This window comes from Scyliorhinus torazame, chromosome 23 (genome assembly GCF_047496885.1).
Source record: "Scyliorhinus torazame isolate Kashiwa2021f chromosome 23, sScyTor2.1, whole genome shotgun sequence".
In the NCBI taxonomy this organism is placed as follows: domain Eukaryota; kingdom Metazoa; phylum Chordata; class Chondrichthyes; order Carcharhiniformes; family Scyliorhinidae; genus Scyliorhinus; species Scyliorhinus torazame.
In genome coordinates this window covers 45,259,313-45,281,220 of record NC_092729.1, presented here as the reverse complement: position 1 = coordinate 45,281,220, position 21,908 = coordinate 45,259,313, and the positions used below count along the sequence as shown (strand labels likewise).

Sequence of the window (21,908 nt, the reverse complement as noted above, 5' to 3'; positions counted from 1 at the left end):
CTGTCTCTCTGTACCTCTTATACATATTTATGTCTCCCTCCCTCACTCTCTTTGATCCCTCCAATATTAAAATTAAACCTCAGTCAGGGTAATAACCCGGGTGAAGCCTGCGGAACAGGCCTCAGCCAGCGCTCCCTCGGGAAGAATTCACACTCCCTCGTCCTCCTCACAGGATTCCCGACCTCCTTCCAGTTTTCCAAATAAAAATGCCTCTGGAGAAAAAAAGGAGATAAAATTGGTTATAAAGACAATAACAGGGACATTTAAAAAAAAAATACAAAACAGCACAACAGGAGTCCAACATTTCCAATCTCCAGCCAATCAGCAACATGTCAACAACCAAAATGCACAGCTCAAAACAGAGAGATTGACACACCCAGCGACACACACACACACACACACACTGAAGCAGAGGGGTAATGTTTTCAGTGTCGTGGGTTTTTGGTTTGAGAACTGAAGTGCCTCAGACACAGATATATCCTCAGTGAGCTGTGAGCAGACTCCACCCCTCGTCTCTGCCATGTGTGGAATGTCTGTCTCAGAGGACAGCTCTCTATTGACATGTAAATGAGTGACAAGAGATGCTGATCTCCTTGCTGCTCAGCCCCACACACACAGAATGTGACTTCAGCTAAACCTTGGCCTTCCCCACACCAGTGTTGTTCACTGAGCAGGCCGGAAAAAATTGGATTAAATGTAATTATTAGACAGGGACGTTCTTATTTTTTCTACCCAAGTGCATAACCTCACATTTATCCATGTTATACTGCATCTGCCACATCTCTCTCTCACTCACTCCCCTCCCAATAGGATTGAATCATAATTTAAAATAGAATTGGGAAATGATTAGAAACAGTTTGGACTAGAGATCTCTTCAGTGACCTGTGTGCAGTCCCCACCCCCGACTTTCTGTCAGGAATGTCCCCCTCGGTGTGTTTCCTGGGTCTGCAAAGGTAACACTTGTCCTGTCTATGGTTATGTTAATTCAGCAGACAGCCACAGATTCACAATGTCCTGTCCTTATTTCTGTCTTTGTTTAACATTTATTCCCTCTGAATTTCTGACATGTTGGGAATAACCATTCATCTGTCGCTTTAGGAAGGCTTTCCATAGAATGAGTAAAAACCAGCAAGAAATCACAGAATGTGAGTTAAACACAACTTCATTCCTGCTTCCATTTAGAGAGAAGATTCCTGGCCAGACAAACAAAGCTCATTGCAAAGTTTCACTTCATATTTTACTTGTTCACAGGCAGATTTTTCACTGAAATCTTCTGATGTTAATTCCTGAGATTAGAATTTATAAAGAAACAATTTGGATTGAATGAAAACGGTCAGTTTGATAACCCTAATGTCCTGACTGCCTCACGTCCTGGCACCCTCACACCATCACACCCTCATGTCCCCTAACCCTCACATCCTGACCCACTCACGTCCCCGAAACCTCAGATCCTGACCCGCTGTGTACCTCTTTCTCTGTGTGTGTCCCTCACTCTCTCCGTGTGCCCACCTCTCTCTGTCCCTCACTGTATCCCTCTCATCCTGTTGCTCTCAAAGTGTCCTCTCGCTCTATCCCTCTCTTTCACTGTCTACCTCTTTCTCTCTCTGTCACTCTCTCAGTCGCCTCTCCATTAATGTATCCCCCTCTCTCTGTCCCCCTCTCTCCCTGTCCCTCTATCTCTATCCCTCTCTCTCTTTGTCCCACTCTCTCTCACTGTGTACATCTCTCTCACTTTCTATCACTCAATCTCTCTCTCTCCTTCTCTCACTGTGTCCCTCGCTCTCGCTGTGTCGTCGCTCTCGCTGTGTCCCTCGCTCTCGCTGTGTCCCTCGGTGTCGCTGTGTCCCTCGCTCTCGCTGTGTCCCTCGCTCTCTGTGTACCCCTCACTCTGTGTACCCCTCACTCTCTGTGCGTCCCTCGCTCTCTGTGCGACCCTCGCTTTCTGTGCGTCCCTCGCTCTGTGTGTGTGTCCCTCGCTCTCTGTGTGTCCCTCGCTCTCTGTGTGTGTCCCTCGCTCTCTGTGCGTCCCTCGATCTCTGTGTGTCACTCGCTCTCTGTGTGTTCCTCGCTCTCGGTGTGTCCCTCGCTCTCGGTGTGTCCCTCGCTCTCTGTGTGTCCCTCGTTCTCTGTGCGTCCCTCGCTCTCTGTGCGTCCCTCGCTCTCTGTGTGTCCCTCGCTCTCTGTGTGTCCCTCGCTCTCTGTGTGTCCCTCGCTCTCTGTGCGTCCCTCGCTCTCTGTGCGTCCCTCGCTCTCTGTGCGCCACTCGCTCTCTATGTGTCCCTCGCTCTCTGTGTGTCCCTCGTTCTGTGTGTCCCTCGCTCTCTGTGCGTCCCTCGCTCTCTGTGTGTCCCTCGCTCTCTGTGTGTCCCTCGTTCTGTGTGTCCCTCGCTCTCTGTGTGTCCCTCGCTCTCTGTGCGTCCCTCGCTCTCTGTGCGTCCCTCGCTCTCTCTGCGTCCCTCGCTCTCTGAGTGTTCCTCGATCTGTGCGTGTCCCTCGCTCTCTGTGCACCCCTCACTCTCTGTGTCCCTCGCGCTCTGTGTGTCCCTCACTCTCTGTGTGTGTTCATCGCTCCTTGTGTGTCCCTCGCTCTCTGTGCGTCCCTCGCTCTCTGTGTGTGTCCCTCGCTCTCTGTGCACCCCTCGCTCTCTGTGTCCCTCGCCCTCTCTGTGTCCCTCGCTCTCTGTGCGTCCTTCGCTCTCTGTGTGTCCCTCGCTCTCTGTGTGTCCCTCGTTCTCTGTGTGTGTCCTTCGCTCTCTGTGCACCCCTCGCTCTATGTGTCCCTCCCTCTCTGTGTTTCCCTCCCTATCTGTGTGTCCCTCGCTCTCTGTGTGTCCCTCCCTCTCTGTGTGTCCCTCGCTCTCTGTGTGTGTCCTTCGCTCTCTGTGTCCCTCGCTCTCTGTGTGTCCCTCGCTCTCTGTGTGTCCCTCGCTCTCTGTGTGTCCCTCGCTCTCTGTGTGTCCCTCGCTCTCTGTGTGTGTCCCTCGATCTCTGTGTCCCTCGGTCTGTGTCCCTCGCTCTGTGCGTCCCTCTCTCTGTGCGTCCCTCGTTCTCTTTGTGTCCCACGCTCTGTGTGTGTCCTTTGCTCTCTGTGTGTCCCTCGCTCTCTGTGTGTCCCTCGCTCTCTGTGTGTCCCTCGCTCTCTGTGTGTCCCTCGCTCTGTGTGTCCCTCGCTCTGTGTGTCCCTCGCTCTCTGTGTGTCCCTCGCTCTCTGTGTGTCCCTCGCTCTCTGTTTGTCCCTCGTTCTCTGTGCGTCCCTCGCTCTCTGTGCGTACCTCGCTCTCTCTGCGTCCCTCGCTCTCTGTGCGTCCCTCGCTCTCTGTTGTCCCTCGCTCTCTGTGCGTCCCTCGCTCTCTGTGCGTCCCTCGCTCTCTGTGTGCCACTCGCTCTCTCTGCGTCCCTCGCTCTCTCTGTGTCCCTCGCGCTCTGTGTGTCCCGCACTCTCTGTGTGTGTTCCTCGCTCCTTGTGTGTCCCTAGCTCTCTGAGCGTCCCTCGCTCTCTGTGTGTGTCCCTCGCTCTCTGTGCGTCCTTCGCTCTCTGTGTGTCCCTCGCTCTCTGTGTGTCCCTCGCTCTCTGTGTCCCTCGCTCTCTGTGTGCCTTGGCTCTGTGCGTCCCTCTCTCTGTGCGTCCCTCGATCTCTGTGTTTCCCACGCTCTGTGCGTGTCCTTTGCTCTCTGTGTGTCCCTTGCTCTCTGTGTGTCCCTCGCTCTCTGTGTGTCACTCGCTCTCTGTGTGTCCATCGCTCTCTTTGTGTCCCTCGATCTCTGTGTGTCCCTCGCTCTCTGTGCGTCCCTCGCTCTCTGTGCGCCCCTCGATCTCTGTGTGTTCCACGCTCTCTGTGTCCCTCGCTGTCTATGTTCCTCTATGTCTGTGTCCCTCGCTCACTGAACCCTCGCTCTTTGTGTCCCTCTATCTGTGCGCCCCTCGCTCTGCGTGTCCCTCAATCTCTGTGTGTCCCTCGTTCTCTGTGTTTCCCTCGCTCTCTGTGCGCCCCTCGATCTCTGTGTGTTCCACGCTCTCTGTGTGTCCCTCGATCTCTGTGCGTCCCTCGCTCTCTGTGTGCCCCTCGCTCTCTGTGCGTCCCTCGCTCTCTGTGTGTCCCTTGCTCTCTGTGCCTCCCTCGCTCTCTGTGTGCCCCTCGCTCTCTGTGCGTCCCTCGCTCTCTGTGTGTCCCTCGCTCTCTGTGTGTCCCTCGCTCTGTGTGTCCCTCGCTCTGTGTGTGTCCCTCGCTCTCTGTGCGTCCCTCGCACTGTGTGTGTCCCTCGCTCTCTGTGTGTCCCTCGCTCTCTGTGTGTCTCTCGCTCTCTGTGTGTCCCTCGCTCTCTGTGTGTCCCTCGTTCTCTGTGTGCCCCTCGCTCTCTGTGTGCCCCTCGCTCTGTGTTTCCCTCGCTCACTGTGTGTCCGTCGCTCTCTGTGTGTCCCTCGCTCTCTGTGTGTGTCCCTTGCTCTGTGTGTCCCTCGCTCACTGTGCGGTCCTTGCTCTCTGTGTGTCCCTCGCTGTCTTGTGTCCCTCGCTGTCTTGTGTCCCTCGCTGTCTGTGTCCCTCGCTCTCTGTACCCCTCGCTCTTTGTGTCGCTCTCTGTGTGCGTCCCTCGCTCTGCGTGTCCCTCGCTCTCTGTCTGTCCCTCGCTCTCTGTGTTTCCCTCGCTCTCTGTGTTTCCCTCGCTCTCTGTTTGTCCTTCGCTCTGTGTGTGTCCCTCGTTCTGTGTGTGTCCCTCGCTCTGTGTCCCTCGCTCTTTGTGACCCTCGCTCATTGTGTCCCTCGCTCTGTGTGTCCCTCACTCTCTGTGTATCCCTCGCTCTCTGTGTGTCCCTCGCTCTCTGTGTGTCCCTCGCTCTCTGTGTGTCCCTCGCTCTCTGTGTATCCCTCGCTCTCTGTGTGTCCCTCGCTCTCTGTGTGTCCCTCACTCTCTGTGTGTCCCTCACTCTCTGTGTGTGTCCCTCGCTCTCTGTGTGTGTCCCTCGCTCTCTGTGTGTGTCCCTCGCTCTCTGTGTGTCCCTCGCTCTCTGTGCGTTCTGCGCTCTCTGTGCGTCCCTCGCTCTCTGTCTGTCCCTCGCTCTCTGTGTTTCCCTCGCTCTCTGTGTTTCCCTCGCTCTCTGTTTGTCCTTCGCTCTGTGTGTGTCCCTCGTTCTGTGTGTGTCCCTCGCTCTGTGTCCCTCGCTCTTTGTGACCCTCGCTCATTGTGTCCCTCGCTCTGTGTGTCCCTCACTCTCTGTGTATCCCTCGCTCTCTGTGTGTCCTTCGCTCTCTGTGTGTCCCTCGCTCTCTGTGTGTCCCTCGCTCTCTGTGTGTCCCTCGCTCTCTGTGTATCCCTCGCTCTCTGTGTCCCTCGCTCTCTGTGTGTCCCTCACTCTCTGTGTGTCCCTCGCTCTCTGTGTGTCCCTCGCTCTGTGTGTGTCCCTCGCTTCTGTGTGTCCCTCGCTCTCTGTGTATCCCTCGCTCTCTGTGTGTCCCTCGCTCTCTGTGTGTCCCTCACTCTCTGTGTGTCCCTCGCTCTGTGTGTGTCCCTCGCTTCTGTGTGTCCCTCGCTCTCTGTGTGTCCCTCGCTCTCTGTGTGTCCCTCGCTCTCTGTGTGTCCCTCGCTCTCTGTGTGTCCCTCGCTCTCTGTGTATCCCTCGCTCTCTGTGTCCCTCGCTCTCTGTGTGTCCCTCACTCTCTGTGTGTCCCTCGCTCTGTGTGTGTCCCTCGCTTCTGTGTGTCCCTCGCTCTCTGTGTGTCCCTCGCTCTCTGTGTATCCCTCGCTCTCTGTGTGTCCCTCGCTCTCTGTGTGTCCCTCACTCTCTGTGTGTCCCTCGCTCTGTGTGTGTCCCTCGCTTCTGTGTGTCCCTCGCTCTCTGTGTGTCCCTCGCTCTCTGTGTATCCCTCGCTCTCTGTGTGTCCCTCGCTCTCTGTGTGTCCCTCACTCTCTGTGTGTCCCTCGCTCTGTGTGTGTCCCTCGCTCTGTGTGTGTCCCTCGCTCTGTGTGTCCCTCACTCTCTGTGTGTCCCTCGCTCTCTGTGTGTCCCTCGCTCTCTGTGTGTCCCTCACTCTCTGTGTGTCCCTCGCTCTCTGTGTGTGTCCCTCGCTCTCTGTGTGTCCCTCGCTCTCTGTGCGTTCTGCGCTCTCTGTGTGTCCCTCGCTCTCTGTGCGTCCCTCGCTCTGTGTGTGTCCCTCGCTCTGTGTGTGTCCCTCGCTCTGTGTGTGTCCCTCGCTCTCTGTGTGTCCCTCACTCTCTGTCTGTCCCTCGCTCTGTGTGTGTCCCTCGCTCTGTGTGTCATTCGCTCACTGTGTGTCCCTCGCTCTCTGTGCGTCCCTCGCTCTCTGTGCGTCCCTCGCTCTCTGTGCGTCCTTCGCTCACTGTGCGTCCCTGGCTCTCTGTGCGTCCTTCGCTCTCTGTGCGTCCTTCGCTCTCTGTTTAAATGTTTCGGTGAGTGTGAGTGAGCGTAATCGTGAGCGAATGTGAGTCAGGGTGTGTAACAGTTAGTTAGTGAGTGTGTGAAAGTGTGTGTTAGTTAGTGATTGAGTAAGAGTGATTGAGTGTGTCAGACTGTGTGTCAGACTGTGTGTGAGTGAGTGTGAGAGTGTGCATAAGAGTGAGTGTGAGTGATTGTGTAAGCGAGTGTCTGAGTCAGTGTGCAAGTGTGAACGAGTTAGTTGTGTGTGAATATTTGAGTGAGTGACTGTGTCAAGAGTGACTGAGTGTGTAATGCTGTGTGTAAGAGTGAGCGAATCAGTGTGTGTACGTATATCGGTGTGAGTGATTGTGTAAGTCAGTTTCAGTGTGTGAGTGAGTGTGTGTGAGTTAGTCTGTAAGAATGAGTGAGTAGGTGATAGAGTGTGAAAGAGTGTGTCTGTGTATAACAGTGAGAGTGTGAGTGAGTGTGTCGAACTGAGTGTGAGTTAGTATGCAAGAGTGATGTGTGTTAGCATCTGGGTGTGATTGTGTCAGAGTGACAGGCGTGTCAGAAAGAGTGTGTGACTGTGTGTGACAGTGAGTGTGAGAGTGTGTGTGTGTAAGACTGAGTGAGTGTGTGAAAGTAAGTGAGGGTGTGTGAATCAGTGTGTACTAATGAGTGAGCCTGTAGGAGTGAGTGAGTGTGTAGGTGAGTGTGAGTGAGTCAGTGTGTAATAGTGAGCGAGTGTGAGACAGGGTGTGTAAGAGTGAGTTAGTGAGTGAGCGTGTGTGTTAGTGCACGATTGAGTAAGAGTGTGAGCGAGTGTGTAAGAGTATGTGTGTAAGTGTGTGAGTGAGTGAAATCTAACCCCACAATTAGATTGCACACTGTGTCACACTCCAGTGTATCTGTTAACAGTGAGTGTGTGTTAGTGTGACTGTGTGTAAGAGTGAGCGAGTCAGTGTGTGAGTGTGTCAGTGTGAGTGATTGTGTAAGTGAGTTTGTGTGTGTGAGCGAGTTAGTGTGTAAGAATGAGTGAGTAGGTGAGTGAGTGTGCATGTGTGTGTGTAATAGTGCGTGTGAGTGAGTACATAAGAGTGAGTGAGTGTATGAATGAGTGAGTGTGTATGAGTGAGTGAGTGTGTAAGAGTGAGTATGTGTGTGTGAGAGGGAATGTGTAAGAGTGAGTGAGGGAGTGTGAGTGAGTGTGCAAGTGAGTGTTTAAGTGTGAGAGAATGTGAGTGTGTTTAAGACTGAGTGAGTGGTGTGAATTTGTAAGTTAGAGTTTGAGAGTAAGTGAGTGTGTAATAATGAGTGAGTGTGTAGGAATAAGTGAGTTTCAGTGTGTAAGTGAGTGTGCGTCAGTAAGTGAGTATACTAGTGAGCGAGTGTAAGTCAGGGTGTGTAAGAGTCAGTTAGTTATTATGTGCACAATAGTGTGTGTTAGTGAGTGAGTGTGTAAGAGTGAGTTAAATCTAACCCCTCGATTTGATTCCACTCTGTAACGCACTCATTCGTTAAATAAACATCCCCGAACCACGATTAGATTCCAGTCTGTAACTCACTCCCGGGTAACTGTTACTCTATATATAAACCACCCTGAACCCCTCGATTAGATTCCAGTCTGTAACTCACTCCCGGGTGTCTGTTATTCTATATATAAACCACCCTGAACCCCTCGATTAGATTCCAGTCTGTAACTCACTCCCGGGTCTCTGTTATTCTATATGTAAACCACCCTGAACCCCTCGATTAGATTCCAGTCTGTAACTCACTCCCGGGAATCTGTTATTCTATATATAAACCATCCTGAACCCCTCGAATCGATTCCAGTCTGTAACTCACTCCCGGGTATCTGTTATTCTATATGTAAACCACCCTGAACCCCTCGATTAGATTCCAGTCAGTAACTCACTCCCGGGTATCTGTTATTCGATATGTAAACCACCCTGAACCCCTCGATTAGATTCCAGTCAGTAACTCACTCCCGGGTATCTGTTATTCTATATGTAAACCATCCTGAACCCCTCGATTAGATTCCAGTCTGTAACTCCCTCCCGGGTATCTGTTATTCTATATATAAACTACCCTGAACCCCTCGATTAGATTCCAGTCTGTAACTCACTCCCGGGTATCTGTTATTCTATATGTAAACCACCCTGAACCCCTCGATTAGATTCCAGTCTGTAACTCACTCCCGGGTATCTGTTATTCTATTTATAAACCACTCCGAACCCCTCGATTAGATTCCAGTCTGTAACTCACTCCCGGGTATCTGTTATTCTATATATAAACCACCCCGAACCCCTCGATTAGATTCCAGTCTGTAACTCACTCCCGAGTATCTGTTATTCTATATATAAACCACCCCGAACACCTCGATTAGATTCCAGTCTGTAACTCCCTCCCGGGTATCTGTTATTCTATATATAAACCACCCCGAACCCCTCGATTAGATTCCAGTCTGTAACTCACTCCCGGGTATCTGTTATTCTATATATAAACGATCCTGATCCCCTCGATTAGATTCCAGTCAGTCACTCACTCCCGGGTATCTGTTATTCTATATATACACCACCCCGAACCCCTCGATTAGATTCCAGTCTATAACTCACTCCCGGGTATCTGTTATTCTACATATAAACGATCCTGAACCCCTTGATTAGATTCCAGTCTGTAACTCACTCCCGGGTGTCTGTTATTCTATATATAAACCACCCTGAACCCCTTGATTAGATTCCAGTCTGTAACTCACTCCCGGGTATCTGTTATTCTATATAAAAACCATCCTGAACCCCTCGATTAGATTCCAGTCTGTAACTCACTCCCGGGTATCTGTTATTCTATATCAAAGCCACCCTGAACCCCTCGATTAGATTCCAGTCTGTAACTCACTCCCAGGTATCTGTTATTCTATATATAAACCATCCCGAACCCCTCGATTAGATTCCAGTCTGTAACTCACTCTCGGGTATCTGTTATTCTATATATAAACCATCCCGAACCCCTCGATTAGATTCCAGTCTGTAACTCACTCTCGGGTATCTGTTATTCTCTAGATAAACCATCCCGAACCCCTCGATTAGATTCCAGTCTGTAACTCACTCTCGGGTATCTGTTATTCTCTAGATAAACCATCCCCAACCCCTCGATTAGATTCCAGTCTGTAACTCACTCCCGGGTATCTGTTATTCTATATATAAACCACCCTGAACCCCTCGATTAGATTCCAGTCTGTAACTCACTCCCGGGTATCTGTTATTCTATATATAAACCACCCTGAACCCCTCGATTAGATTCCAGTCTGTAACTCACTCCCGGGTATCTGTTATTCTATATATAAACCACCCTGAACCCCTCGATTAGATTCCAGTCTGTAACTCACTCCCGGGTATCTGTTATTCTATATATAAACTATGCCGAACCGCTCGATTAGATTCCAGTGTGTAACTCACTCCCGGGTATCTGTTATTCTATATATAAACCATCCTGAACCCCTTGATTAGATTCAAGTCTGTAACTCACTTCCGGGTATCTGCTATTCTATATATAAACCACCCTGAACCCCTCGATTAGATTCCAGTCTGTAACTCACTCCCGGGTATCTGTTATTCTATATATAAACTATGCCGAACCCCTCGATTAGATTCCAGTGTGTAACTCACTCCCGGGTATCTGTTATTCTATATATAAACCATCCTGAACCCCTCGATTATATTCCAGTCTGTAACTCACTCCCGAGTATCTGTTATTCTATATATGAATCACCCTGAATCCCTCAATTAGATTCCAGTCTGTAACTCACTCCCGGGTATCTGTTATTCTATATATAAACGATCCTGAACCCCTCGATTAGATTCCAGTCTGTAACTCACTCCCGGTATCTGTTATTCTATATATAAACCACCCCGAACCCCTCGATTAGATTCCAGTCTGTAACTCACTCCCGGGTATCTGTTATTCTATATATAAACCACCCCGAACCCCTCGATTAGATTCCAGTCTGTAACTCACTCCCAGGTATCTGTTATTCTATATATAAACCACCCCGAACCCCTCGATTAGATTCCAGTCTGTAACTCACTCCCGGGTATCTGTTATTCTATATATAAACTATGCCGAACCGCTCGATTAGATTCCAGTGTGTAACTCACTCCCGGGTATCTGTTATTCTATATATAAACCATCCTGAACCCCTCGATTAGATTCCAGTCTGTAACTCACTTCCGGGTATCTGTTATTCTATATATGAATCACCCTGAATCCCTCAATTAGATTCCAGTCTGTAACTCACTCCCGGGTATCTGTTATTCTATATATAAACGATCCTGAACCCCTCGATTAGATTCCAGTCTGTAACTCCCTCCTGGATATCTGTTATTCTATATATAAACCACCCCGAATCCCTCGATTAGATTCCAGTCTGTAACTCACTCCTGGATATCTGTTATTCTGTATATAAACCACCCCGAACCCCTCGATTAGATTCCAGTCTGTAACTCACTTCCGGGTATCTGTTATTCTATATATAAACCACCCAAACACCTCGATTAGATTCCAGTCTGTAACTCACTCCCGGGTATCTGTTATTCTATATATAAACCACCCCGAACCCCTCGATTAGATTCCAGTCTGTAACTCACTCCCGGGTATCTGTTATTCTATATATAAACCACCCCGAACCCCTCGATTAGATTCCAGTCTGTAACTCACTCTCGGGTATCTGTTATTCTCTAGATAAACCATCCCCAACCCCTCGATTAGATTCCAGTCTGTAACTCACTCCCGGGTATCTATTATTCTATATATAAACCCCCCCGAACCCCTCGATTAGATTCCAGTCTGTAACTCACTCCCGGGTATCTGTTATTCTATATATAAACCACCCAGAACCCCTCGATTAGATTCCAGTCTGTAACTCACTCTCGGGTATCTGTTATTCTCTAGATAAACCATCCCCAACCCCTCGATTAGATTCCAGTCTGTAACTCACTCCCGGGTATCTGTTATTCTATATATAAACCACCCTGAACCCCTCGATTAGATTCCAGTCTGTAACTCACTCCCGGGTATCTGTTATTCTATATATAAACCACCCTGAACCCCTCGATTAGATTCCAGTCTGTAACTCACTCCCGGGTATCTGTTATTCTATGTATAAACCACCCTGAACCCCTCGATTAGATTCCAGTCTGTAACTCACTCCCGGGTATCTGTTATTCTATATATAAACTATGCCGAACCGCTCGATTAGATTCCAGTGTGTAACTCACTCCCGGGTATCTGTTATTCTATATATAAACCATCCTGAACCCCTCGATTAGATTCCAGTCTGTAACTCACTTCCGGGTATCTGCTATTCTATATATAAACCATCCTGAACCCCTCGATTAGATTCCAGTCTGTAACTCACTTCCGGGTATCTGCTATTCTATATATAAACCACCCTGAACACCTCGATTAGATTCCAGTCTGTAACTCACTCCCGGGTATCTGTTATTCTATATATAAACTATGCCGAACCGCTCGATTAGATTCCAGTGTGTAACTCACTCCCGGGTATCTGTTATTCTATATATAAACCATCCTGAACCCCTCGATTAGATTCCAGTCTGTAACTCACTTCCGGGTATCTGCTATTCTATATATAAACCACCCTGAACCCCTCGATTAGATTCCAGTCTGTAACTCACTCCCGGGTATCTGTTATTCTATATATAAACTATGCCGAACCCCTCGATTAGATTCCAGTGTGTAACTCACTCCCGGGTATCTGTTATTCTATATATAAACCATCCTGAACCCCTCGATTAGATTCCAGTCTGTAACTCACTCCCGAGTATCTGTTATTCTATATATGAATCACCCTGAATCCCTCAATTAGATTCCAGTCTGTAACTCACTCCCGGGTATCTGTTATTCTATATATAAATGATCCTGAACCCCTCGATTAGATTCCAGTCTGTAACTCCCTCCTGGATATCTGTTATTCTATATATAAACCACCCCGAACCCCTCGATTAGATTCCAGTCTGTAACTCACTCCTGGATATCTGTTATTCTATATATAAACCACCCCGAACCCCTCGATTAGATTCCAGTCTGTAACTCACTTCCGGGTATCTGTTATTCTATATATAAACCACCCAAACCCCTCGATTAGATTCCAGTCTGTAACTCACTCCCGGGTATCTGTTATTCTATATATAAACCACCCCGAACCCCTCGATTAGATTCCAGTCTGTAACTCACTCCCGGGTATCTGTTATTCTATATATAAACCACCCCGAACCCCTCGATTAGATTCCAGTCTGTAACTCACTCTCGGGTATCTGTTATTCTCTAGATAAACCATCCCCAACCCCTCGATTAGATTCCAGTCTGTAACTCACTCCCGGGTATCTATTATTCTATATATAAACCCCCCCGAACCCCTCGATTAGATTCCAGTCTGTAACTCACTTCCGGGTATCTGTTATTCTATATATAAACCACCCAAACCCCTCGATTAGATTCCAGTCTGTAACTCACTCCCGGGTATCTGTTATTCTATATATAAACCACCCCGAACCCCTCGATTAGATTCCAGTCTGTAACTCACTCCCGGGTATCTGTTATTCTATATATAAACCACCCCGAACCCCTCGATTAGATTCCAGTCTGTAACTCACTCTCGGGTATCTGTTATTCTCTAGATAAACCATCCCCAACCCCTCGATTAGATTCCAGTCTGTAACTCACTCCCGGGTATCTATTATTCTATATATAAACCCCCCCGAACCCCTCGATTAGATTCCAGTCTGTAACTCACTCCCGGGTATCTGTTATTCTATATATAAACCACCCAGAACCCCTCGATTAGATTCCAGTCTGTAACTCACTCCCGGGTATCTGTTATTCTATATAAAAACCATCCTGAACCCCTCGATTAGATTCCAGTGTGTAACTCACTCCCGGGTTTCTGTTATTCTATATATAAACCTGTCCTGGGAGTGTTTGATGGGCACAGTGTAGAGAGAGCCTTGCTCGATATCTAACCCCGTGATGTACCTGTCCTGTGAGTGTTTGCCAGGTACAGTGTAGAGGAATCTTTGTCTAACCCCATGATGTACCTTTGCTGGTCGTGTTTGACGGAGTTTCAAAATCTCAAATAAATGTCTTCTATTAGTTTCTCCATCCCTCTGTTTCTGCTTCTCTCTCTGTCTGTCTGGGAATATTGTCAGAACAAAATCCACGATCAGCAGTCAGCCATTTTAAGTTACTTAATGGTGGCCATTTTAGGTGAGCACAGCACTGTCATTTCTGACATTTGTACACGTTGGTATAACAAAATCCTGATGGAAAGTGTCTGATTTAAACAGTGATTTGTTGGGGAATGTGGATGTAGAAAGGGAGCTGGCTGTCCTTGTACACCAGTCACTGAAAGTGGAGAGGGGGGTGCAGCAAGCAGTTAAGAAGACCAATGATATGTTGGCCTTCATTGAAAGAGGGATTTGAGTTCAGAAGTGGAGATGTCTTACTGCAGTTACACAAGGCCTTGGTGAGACCACACCTGGAGTATTGCGTACAGTTTCGGTCTCCCTGACTAAGAAAGGATAGAGTTGCCAGAGAGGGAGTGCAGCGGAGGGTCAATCGGCTGATAGGGAGGTTACCGGACTGTCCTACAAGGAGAGATTGGTTTGACTGTGGCACAGTGGTTAGCACTGCTGCCTCACCGTGCCAGTGACCCGGGATAAATTCCGGCCTTGTGTGACTGATTACGTGGAGTTGGCAGTTTCTCCCCGTGTGTGCGTGGGTTTCCTCCGGGTGCTCCGGTTTCCTTCCACAGTCCAAAGATGTGCAGGCTAGGTGGAATGGTCCTGCTAAATTACCCCTTAGTGTCCAAGAAAGATTGTTTAGATTAGGTTCAGGAGTTATTGGGATAGGGCGGGTGACTGAGCTTACATAGAATGCTGTGTCAGAGGGTTGGTGTAGATTCGATGGGCAGAATGGCCTCCTTCTGCATTGTAGGGATTCTATGATTGTGCCTGTATTCACTAGGGCCTAGAAGGATGTGAGGAGATGTTTGCTGTGCTAAATTGCCCCTTTGTGGCCCAAAGGTTAGGTGGTGTTACTGGGGTTATTTGGATAGGGTGGAGGCGTGGGCTTGGGTAGGGTGCTCTCTCCGAGGGCCAGTGCAGACTCGATGGGCCAAATGGGCTACTCCTGCAATGTATATTCTATCATTCTGTGAGCTCTGTTTGAAATGTACTACATTCCAACAGCGCTGTGCAGACTATACACAGGGATGGTGATTTCCACGTTGTCCTGCCTCTGCCATGTCTTGGGAGTGATATTGGAGACAGTGCAGAGGGAGCTTTACTCTGTATCTAGCCCTGTGCTGTAGCTGTCCTGGGAGTGTTTGGTGTGGACAATGCAGAGGGAGCTTTACTCTGTATCAATCCCTGTGCTGTACCTGTCCTCGGAGTGTTTGATGGGGAGAAAGTAGAGGGAGCTTGACTCTGTATCTAGCCTCGTGCTGTATCTGTCCTGGGAGTGTTGATGGGGAGAGTGTAGAGGGAGCTTTACTCTGTATCTAGCCCTGTGCTGTACCTGTCCTGGGAGTGTTTGATGTGGACAATGCAGAGGGAGCTTTACTCTGTATCAAGCCCTGTGCTGTACCTGTCCTGGGAGTGTTTGATGGGGAGAAAGTAGAGGGAGCTTTACTCTGTATCTAACCCTGTGCTGTACCTGGCCTGAGAGTGTTTGATGGGGACAGTGTTGAGGGAGCTTTACTCTGTCTCTAACACCGTGTTGTACCTGTCCTGGGAGTGTTTGATGGGGACAGTTTAGAGGGAGCTTTAATCTGTATCGAACCCCGTGCTGTACCTGTCCTGGGAGTGTTTGATGGGGACAGTGTAGAGGGAGCTTTACTCTGTATCTAACCCCGTGCAGAACCTGTCCTGGGAGTGTTTGATGGGGACAGTGTAGAGGGAGCTTTAATCTGCACGAACCCCGTGCTGTACCTGTCCTGGGTGTGTTTGATGGAGACAGTGTAGAGGAAATCTTACCCTGTGTCTAACCCCGTGCTGTGCCTGTCCTGGGAGTGTTTGATGGGGACAGTGTACAGGAAGCTTTACTCTGTATCTAACCTCGTGCTGTACCTGTTCTGGGAGTGTTTGATGGGGACAGTGTAGAGGGAGCTTTTCTCTGTATCTAACCCCGTACTGTACCTGTCCTGGGAGTGTTTGATGAGGACAGTTTGGAGGGAGATTTACTCTGTATCTAACCCCGTGCTGTACCTGTCCTGGGTGTGTTTGATGGGGACAGTGTGAAGGGAGCTTTACTCTGTATCTAACCCCATGCTGTACCTGTCCTGGGATTGTTTGATGGGGACTGTGTTGAGGGAGTTTTACTCTGTATCTAACCCCGTGCGTACCTGTCCTGGGAGTGTTTGATGGGGACAGTGTAGACGGAGCTTTACTCTGTATCTAACCCTGTGCTGTACCTGTCTTGGGAGTGTTTGATGGGGACTGTGTGGAGGGAGCTTTACGCTGTATCTAACCCCGTGCTGTACCTGTCCTGGGAGTGTCTGATGGGGACGTGTAGAGGGAGCTTTACTCTGTATACATCCTCGTACTGTAGCTGTCCTGGGAATGTTTGATGGGGACAGTGTAGAGGGATGTGTAATCTGTATCTAACCCCATGATGTCCTTTTGCTAACAGTGTTTGATGGAGATTCTGAATCTTGAATTAATGTATTCTGTTATTCTCCCCATCTTCTCTGTCTCTGCACCTCTCTATCTCTCTCTCTGGGAATCTGTCTAAACAAATCCACGATCAGCAGTCAGCCATTTTAAGTTACTGAAGGGTGGCTATTTTATGTGAGCACAACACTGAGACAATTCGGACAGTTGTCCAAGTTAGTGTCAAACAAAAACTGAAGGAAAGAGTCAAATTTAAATGGTGATATGTTGGGCAATGTGGATGCACAAAGGGAGCTTGTACACCAGTCACTGAAAGTGGAGAGGGGGGTGCAGCAAGCAGTTAAGAAGACCAATGATATGTTGGCCTTCATTGAAAGAGGGATTTGAATTCAGAAGTGGAGATGTCTTACTGCAGTTACACAAGCCCTTGGTGAGACCACACCTGGAGTACTGTGTACAGTTTTTGGTCTCCCTAACATAGAAAGGATATCGTTGCCAGAGAGGGAGTGCAGCGGAGGATCAATCGGCTGATAGGGAGATTGCCGGACTGTCCTAGGAGGAGAGATTGGTTCAATAGGACCCGAACGAGCCATGTTTCTCCAACCTAACCCTGGAGATCTAATCCCACATTCCTGGTGATGTCTCCACTCTCAAAGATGGAAAGTTATTGACCAAGTTTAAAGCAGAAATTGACAGATTTCTAAATCCCAACGACATAAAGGGACATGGGGATAGTGTTGGGGAAAAGACATTGAAGTGAAGATATTTCACAGCTGGATTCACAGAATACAGACAGCAAAGTATCTTACATTTTGGAAGTGCCACAAATGTTGTGAAACATTTGGGAAATGATTGAAAAAAGTTTGGACTGGGATCTCCTCAGTGTCCCCCTCGGTGTGTTTCCTGTGTCTGCAAAGGTAACACTTCTCCTGTCTATGGTTATGTTAATTCAGCAGATAACAACAGATTCAGCAATGTCCTGTCCTTATTTCTGTCTTTGTTTAACATTTGTTCCCTCTGAATTTCTGACCTGTTGGGAATGACCATTCGTCTGTCACCTTAGGAAGGCTTTCCATAGAATGAGTAAAAACCAGCAAGAAATCACAGAATGTGAGTTAAACACAACTTCATTTCTGCTTCCATTTAGAGAGAAGATTCCTGGCCAGACAAACAAAGCTCATTGCAAAGTTTCACTTCATATTTTACTTGTTGTTCACGGACAGATTTCTTTAATGAGCTGCTTGAGAAATTTGGATTCAATTTGATTTTTTCACTCTGTGAGATGTAAAGTTTATTCCTGAATAAATACAGGGTCATCGGCAAAAACATCATTTTATCAGACAAGGAGGTTCAATGGGATCTTTCACTGAAATCCTCTGATGTCAATTCCTGAGATTAGAATTTATAATGAAACAATTTATATTCAATGAAAACGGTCAGTTTGATAACCCCAACTGCTTTCTGTTACCTCGCCCCTCACGCTCCTCTCTCACCTTGTTTTTAATTTGGGGAATTCTGCAGGCAGCTTGTGCACAGGAAGAGCCCCAAAAGTGGTGGCACTTTCAAAATTAAGTTCAGAGTCTCTGAAGATGGATTTCTTTCTCTCTTTCTACTTGAACCTGTACAAACTGACAGCAGGCATATTGATTGCACAGTAAGATTCCACAATCAGAAATGTGATCATGGTGGACAATTCCCCCACGTCCCCAGTGGAAAGGATGAATTAACTCCCTCATTCCCACCTTTAAGTTTAAGACTTTTAACTCAAGACCTTCAAACCCATTTTGCAGTCCGTGAGCTAATTTTTTAACAATGTGGTCATTATTGCTGTGTTTTTTGAAAATATTTTCATTCCGATGAGGACGGACATAACAAAATACAAACAATCAGTCACAACACAAACAAAATACTATTCTCCTCATTTGAGATTTATTCCTTTATTTCCATTAAACTTTCCCCTCTTCCCTCCCCTTACCCACGGGCAACAAACAGATCTGTAAATAGAGACAAGAACAGCCTCCATCTCGTCCAGAACCCCCACCTGAGCCACAAAGGGCAAACTTTAGTTTCTCAAGTTTAAGGAATTCCGCAATATCCCTCAACCATGTCGATATTTTTGGCGGATCTTCTGACTTCCCTTCCAATAATATTAGCCTCCGGGCGATCAATGTGGCAAAGGCCACCACATCGGCCCCGTCCCCATCTATTAGTCCCGGTACTTCTGACACCCCAGAAATTGCCTCATGTGGTCCCAGTAATATTTCCACCTCCACAACTTTAGTTCCTGTTTTAAATAGCGAGAGCCAGAAGCCCAATAATCGTGGACGTGACCAGAAGATGTGGACGCGACCCTCGCCCTCGCTGCGTCCCTCTCCCTCGCTGCGACCCTCGCCCTAGCTGCGTCCCTCGCCCTCACTGCATCCCTCTCTCTCGCTGCGTCCCTCTCTCTCACTGCGTCCCTCGCTCTCGCTGCGTCCCTCTCCCTCGCTGCGTCCCTCTCCCTCGCTGCGACCCTCGCCCTAGCTGCGTCCCTCGCCCTCGCTGCGCCCCTCGCTCTCGCTGCGTCCCTCTCTCTCACTGCGTCCCTCGCTCTCGCTGCGTCCCTCTCCCTTGCTGCGTCCCTCGCTGCGTCCCTCGCCCTGTCCCTCGCCCTCGCTGCGTACCTCGCCCTCACTGCGACCCTCGCCCTCGCTGCGTCCCTCTCCCTTGCTGCGTCCCTCTCTCTCACTGCGTCCCTCGCTCTCGCTGCGTCCCTCGCCCTGTCTGCGTCCCTCTCTGCGTAACTCGCCCTCGCTGCGTCCCTCGCTCTCGCTGCGTCCCTCTCCCTCGCTGCGTCCCTCTCCCTCGCTGCGACCCTCGCCCTAGCTGCGTCCCTCGCCCTCGCTGCGCCCCTCGCTCTCGCTGCGTCCCTCTCTCTCACTGCGTCCCTCGCTCTCGCTGCGTCCCTCTCCCTTGCTGCGTCCCTCGCTGCGTCCCTCGCCCTGTCCCTCTCTCTCGCTGCGTCCCTCTCTCTCACTGCGTCCCTCGCTCTCGCTGCGTCCCTCTCCCTTGCTGCGTCCCTCTCTCTCACTGCGTCCCTCGCTCTCGCTGCGTCCCTCGCCCTGTCCCTCGCCCTCGCTGCGTACCTCGCCCTCGCTGCGACCCTCGCCCTCGCTGTGTCCCTCGCCCTCGCTGCGCCCCTCGCTCTCGCTGCGACCCTCGCTCTCGCTGCGTCCCTCTCTCTCGCTGCGTCCCTCTCCCTCGCTGCGTCCCTCGCTCTCGCTGCGTCCCTCTCTCTCGCTGCGTCCCTCTCTCTCGCTGCGTCCCTCTCTCTCACTGCGTCCCTCTCCCTCACTGCGTCCCTCGCTCTCGCTGCGCCCCTCTCTCTCACTGCGTCCCTCTCCCTCACTGCGTCCCTCGCCCTCGCTGCGTCCCTCTCTCTCACTGCGTCCCTCTCTCTCGCTGCGTCCCTCGCTCTCACTGCGTCCCTCGCTCTCGCTGCGTCCCTCTCCCTTGCTGCGTCCCTCGCTGCGTCCCTCTCTCTCACTGCGTCCCTCTCCCTCGCTGCGTCCCTCGCTCTCGCTGCGCCCCTCTCTCTCACTGCGTCCCTCTCTCTCACTGCGTCCCTCTATCTCACTGCGTCCCTCGCTCTCACTGCGTCCCTCTCCCTCGCTGCGTCCCTCGCTCTCGCTGCGCCCCTCTCTCTCACTGCGTCCCTCTCTCTCACTGCGTCCCTCTATCTCACTGCGTCCCTCGCTCTCGCTGCGCCCCTCTCTCTCACTGCGTCCCTCTCTCTCACTGCGTCCCTCTCTCTCACTGCGTCCCTCTATCTCACTGCGTCCCTCGCTCTCACTGCGCCCCTCGCTCTCGCTGCGCCCCTCGCTCTCGCTGCGCCACTCGCCCTCACTGCGTCCCTCGCCCTCGCTGCGTCCCTCTCCCTCGCTGCGTCCCTCGCCCTGTCCCTCGCCCTCGCTGCGTACCTCGCCCTCGCTGCGACCCTCGCTCTCGCTGTGTCCCTCGCTCTCGCTGCGCCCCTCGCTCTCGCTGCGTCCCTCTGCCTCGCTGCGCCCCTCGCTCTCACTGCACTCCTCGCCCTCACTGCGTCCCTCGCCCTCGCTGCGTCCCTCTCCCTCGCTGCGTCCCTCGCCCTATCCCTCGCCCTCGCTGCGTACCTCGCCCTTGCTGCGACCCTCGCTCTCGCTGTGTCCCTCGCTCTCGCTGCGCCCCTCGCTCTCGCTGCGTCCCTCTGCCTCGCTGCGCCCCTCGCCCTCGCTGCGCCCCTCGCTCTCGCTGTGTCGCTCGCTCTCGCTGCGCCACTCGCTCTCGCTGCGTCCCTCTCCCTCGCTGCGCCCCACGCTCTCACTGCACTCCTCGCCCTCACTGCGTCCCTCGCCCTCGCTGCGTCCCTCTCCCTCGCTGCGTCCCTCGCTGCGTCCCTCGCCCTGTCCCTCGCCCTCGCTGCGCCCCTCACGCTCGCGGCGACCCTCGCCCTCGCTGTGTCCCTCTCTCTCACTGCGTCCCACGCTCTCGCTGTGTCCCTCGCTCTCGCTGCGCCCCTCGCTCTCGCTGCGTCCCTCTGCCTCGCTGCGCCCCACGCTCTCACTGCGCCCCTCGCCCTCGCGGCGACCCTCGCCCTCGCTGCGTCCCTCTCTCTCGCTGCGCCCCTCGCTCTCGCTGCGTCCCTCGCTCTCGCTGTGTCCCTCTCTCTCGCTGCGTCCCTCTCTCTCGCTGCGTCCCCCGCTCTCACTGCGCCCCTCGCTCTCGCTGCGCCACTCGCTCTCGCTGCGTACCTCGCCCTCGCTGCGACCCTCGCCCTCGCTGTGTCCCTCTCTCTCGCTGCGTCCCTCGCTCTCGCTGTGTCCCTCGCTCTCGCTGCGCCCCACGCTCTCGCTGCGTCCCTCTGCCTCGCTGCGTCCCTCGCTCTCACTGCGCCCCTCGCCCTCGCGGCGACCCTCGCCCTCGCTGCGTCCCTCTCTCTCGCTGCGCCCCTCGCTCTCGCTGCGCCCTTCGCTCTCGCTGCGCCCCTCGCCCTCGCTGCGCCCCTCGCCCTCGCTGCATCCCTCTCTCTCGCTATGTCCCTCGCTCTCGCTGCGTCCCTCTCCCTCGCTGTGCCCCTCTCTCGCTGCGTCCCTCTCGCTCGCTGCATCCCTCGCTCTCGCTGCGCCCCTCGCTCTCGCTGCGCCCCTCGCTCTCGCTGCGCCCCTCGCTCTCTGTGTGTGTCCCTCGCTCTGGGCGTCCCTCGCTCTCGCTGCGCCCCTCGCTCTCGCTGCGCCCCTCGCTCTCGCTGCATCTCTCTCTCTCGCTGCGTCCCTCGCTCTCGCTGCGTCCCTCGCTCTCGCTGCATCCCTCGCTCTCGCTGCGCCCCTCGCTCTCGCTGCGCCCCTCGCTCTCTGTGTGTGTCCCTCGCTCTGGGCGTCCCTCGCTCTCGCTGCGCCCCTCGCTCTCGCTGCGCCCCTCGCTCTCGCTGCATCCCTCTCTCTCGCTGCGTCCCTCGCTCTCGCTGCGTCCCTCGCTCTCGCTGCATCCCTCGCTCTCGCTGCGCCCCTCGCTCTCGCTGCGCCCCTCGCTCTCTGTGTGTGTCCCTCGCTCTGGGTGTCCCTCGCTCTCGCTGCGCCCCTCGCTCTCGCTGCGCCCCTCGCTCTCGCTGCATCTCTCTCTCTCGCTGCGTCCCTCGCTCTCGCTGCGTCCCTCGCTCTTGCTGCATCCCTCGCTCTCGCTGCGCCCCTCGCTCTCGCTGCGCCCCTCGCTCTCTGTGTGTGTCCCTCGCTCTGGGCGTCCCTCGCTCTCGCTGCGCCCCTCGCTCTCGCTGCGCCCCTCGCTCTCGCTGCATCCCTCTCTCTCGCTGCGTCCCTCGCTCTCGCTGCGTCCCT

General features: G+C 51.9%; 1 long non-coding RNA gene across 2 annotated transcripts in view; it reads right to left on the bottom strand.

Moving 5' to 3' along the window:
- The window catches only part of LOC140399748 (uncharacterized), a 1,084,547-nt gene that overhangs the window by 2,493 nt on the left and 1,060,146 nt on the right, over positions 1-21,908 (bottom strand). Inside the window, exons 1-2 of one of the 2 annotated variants that reach the window (XR_011937843.1) lie at positions 377-497; positions 79-212 (exon numbers count right to left, since the gene is read on the bottom strand). This is a non-coding gene — a long non-coding RNA (uncharacterized lncRNA). Of the gene's footprint in view, positions 1-78; positions 213-376; positions 498-21,908 lie in introns of those variants that run through there. The other variant, XR_011937842.1, reaches the window with a different exon arrangement.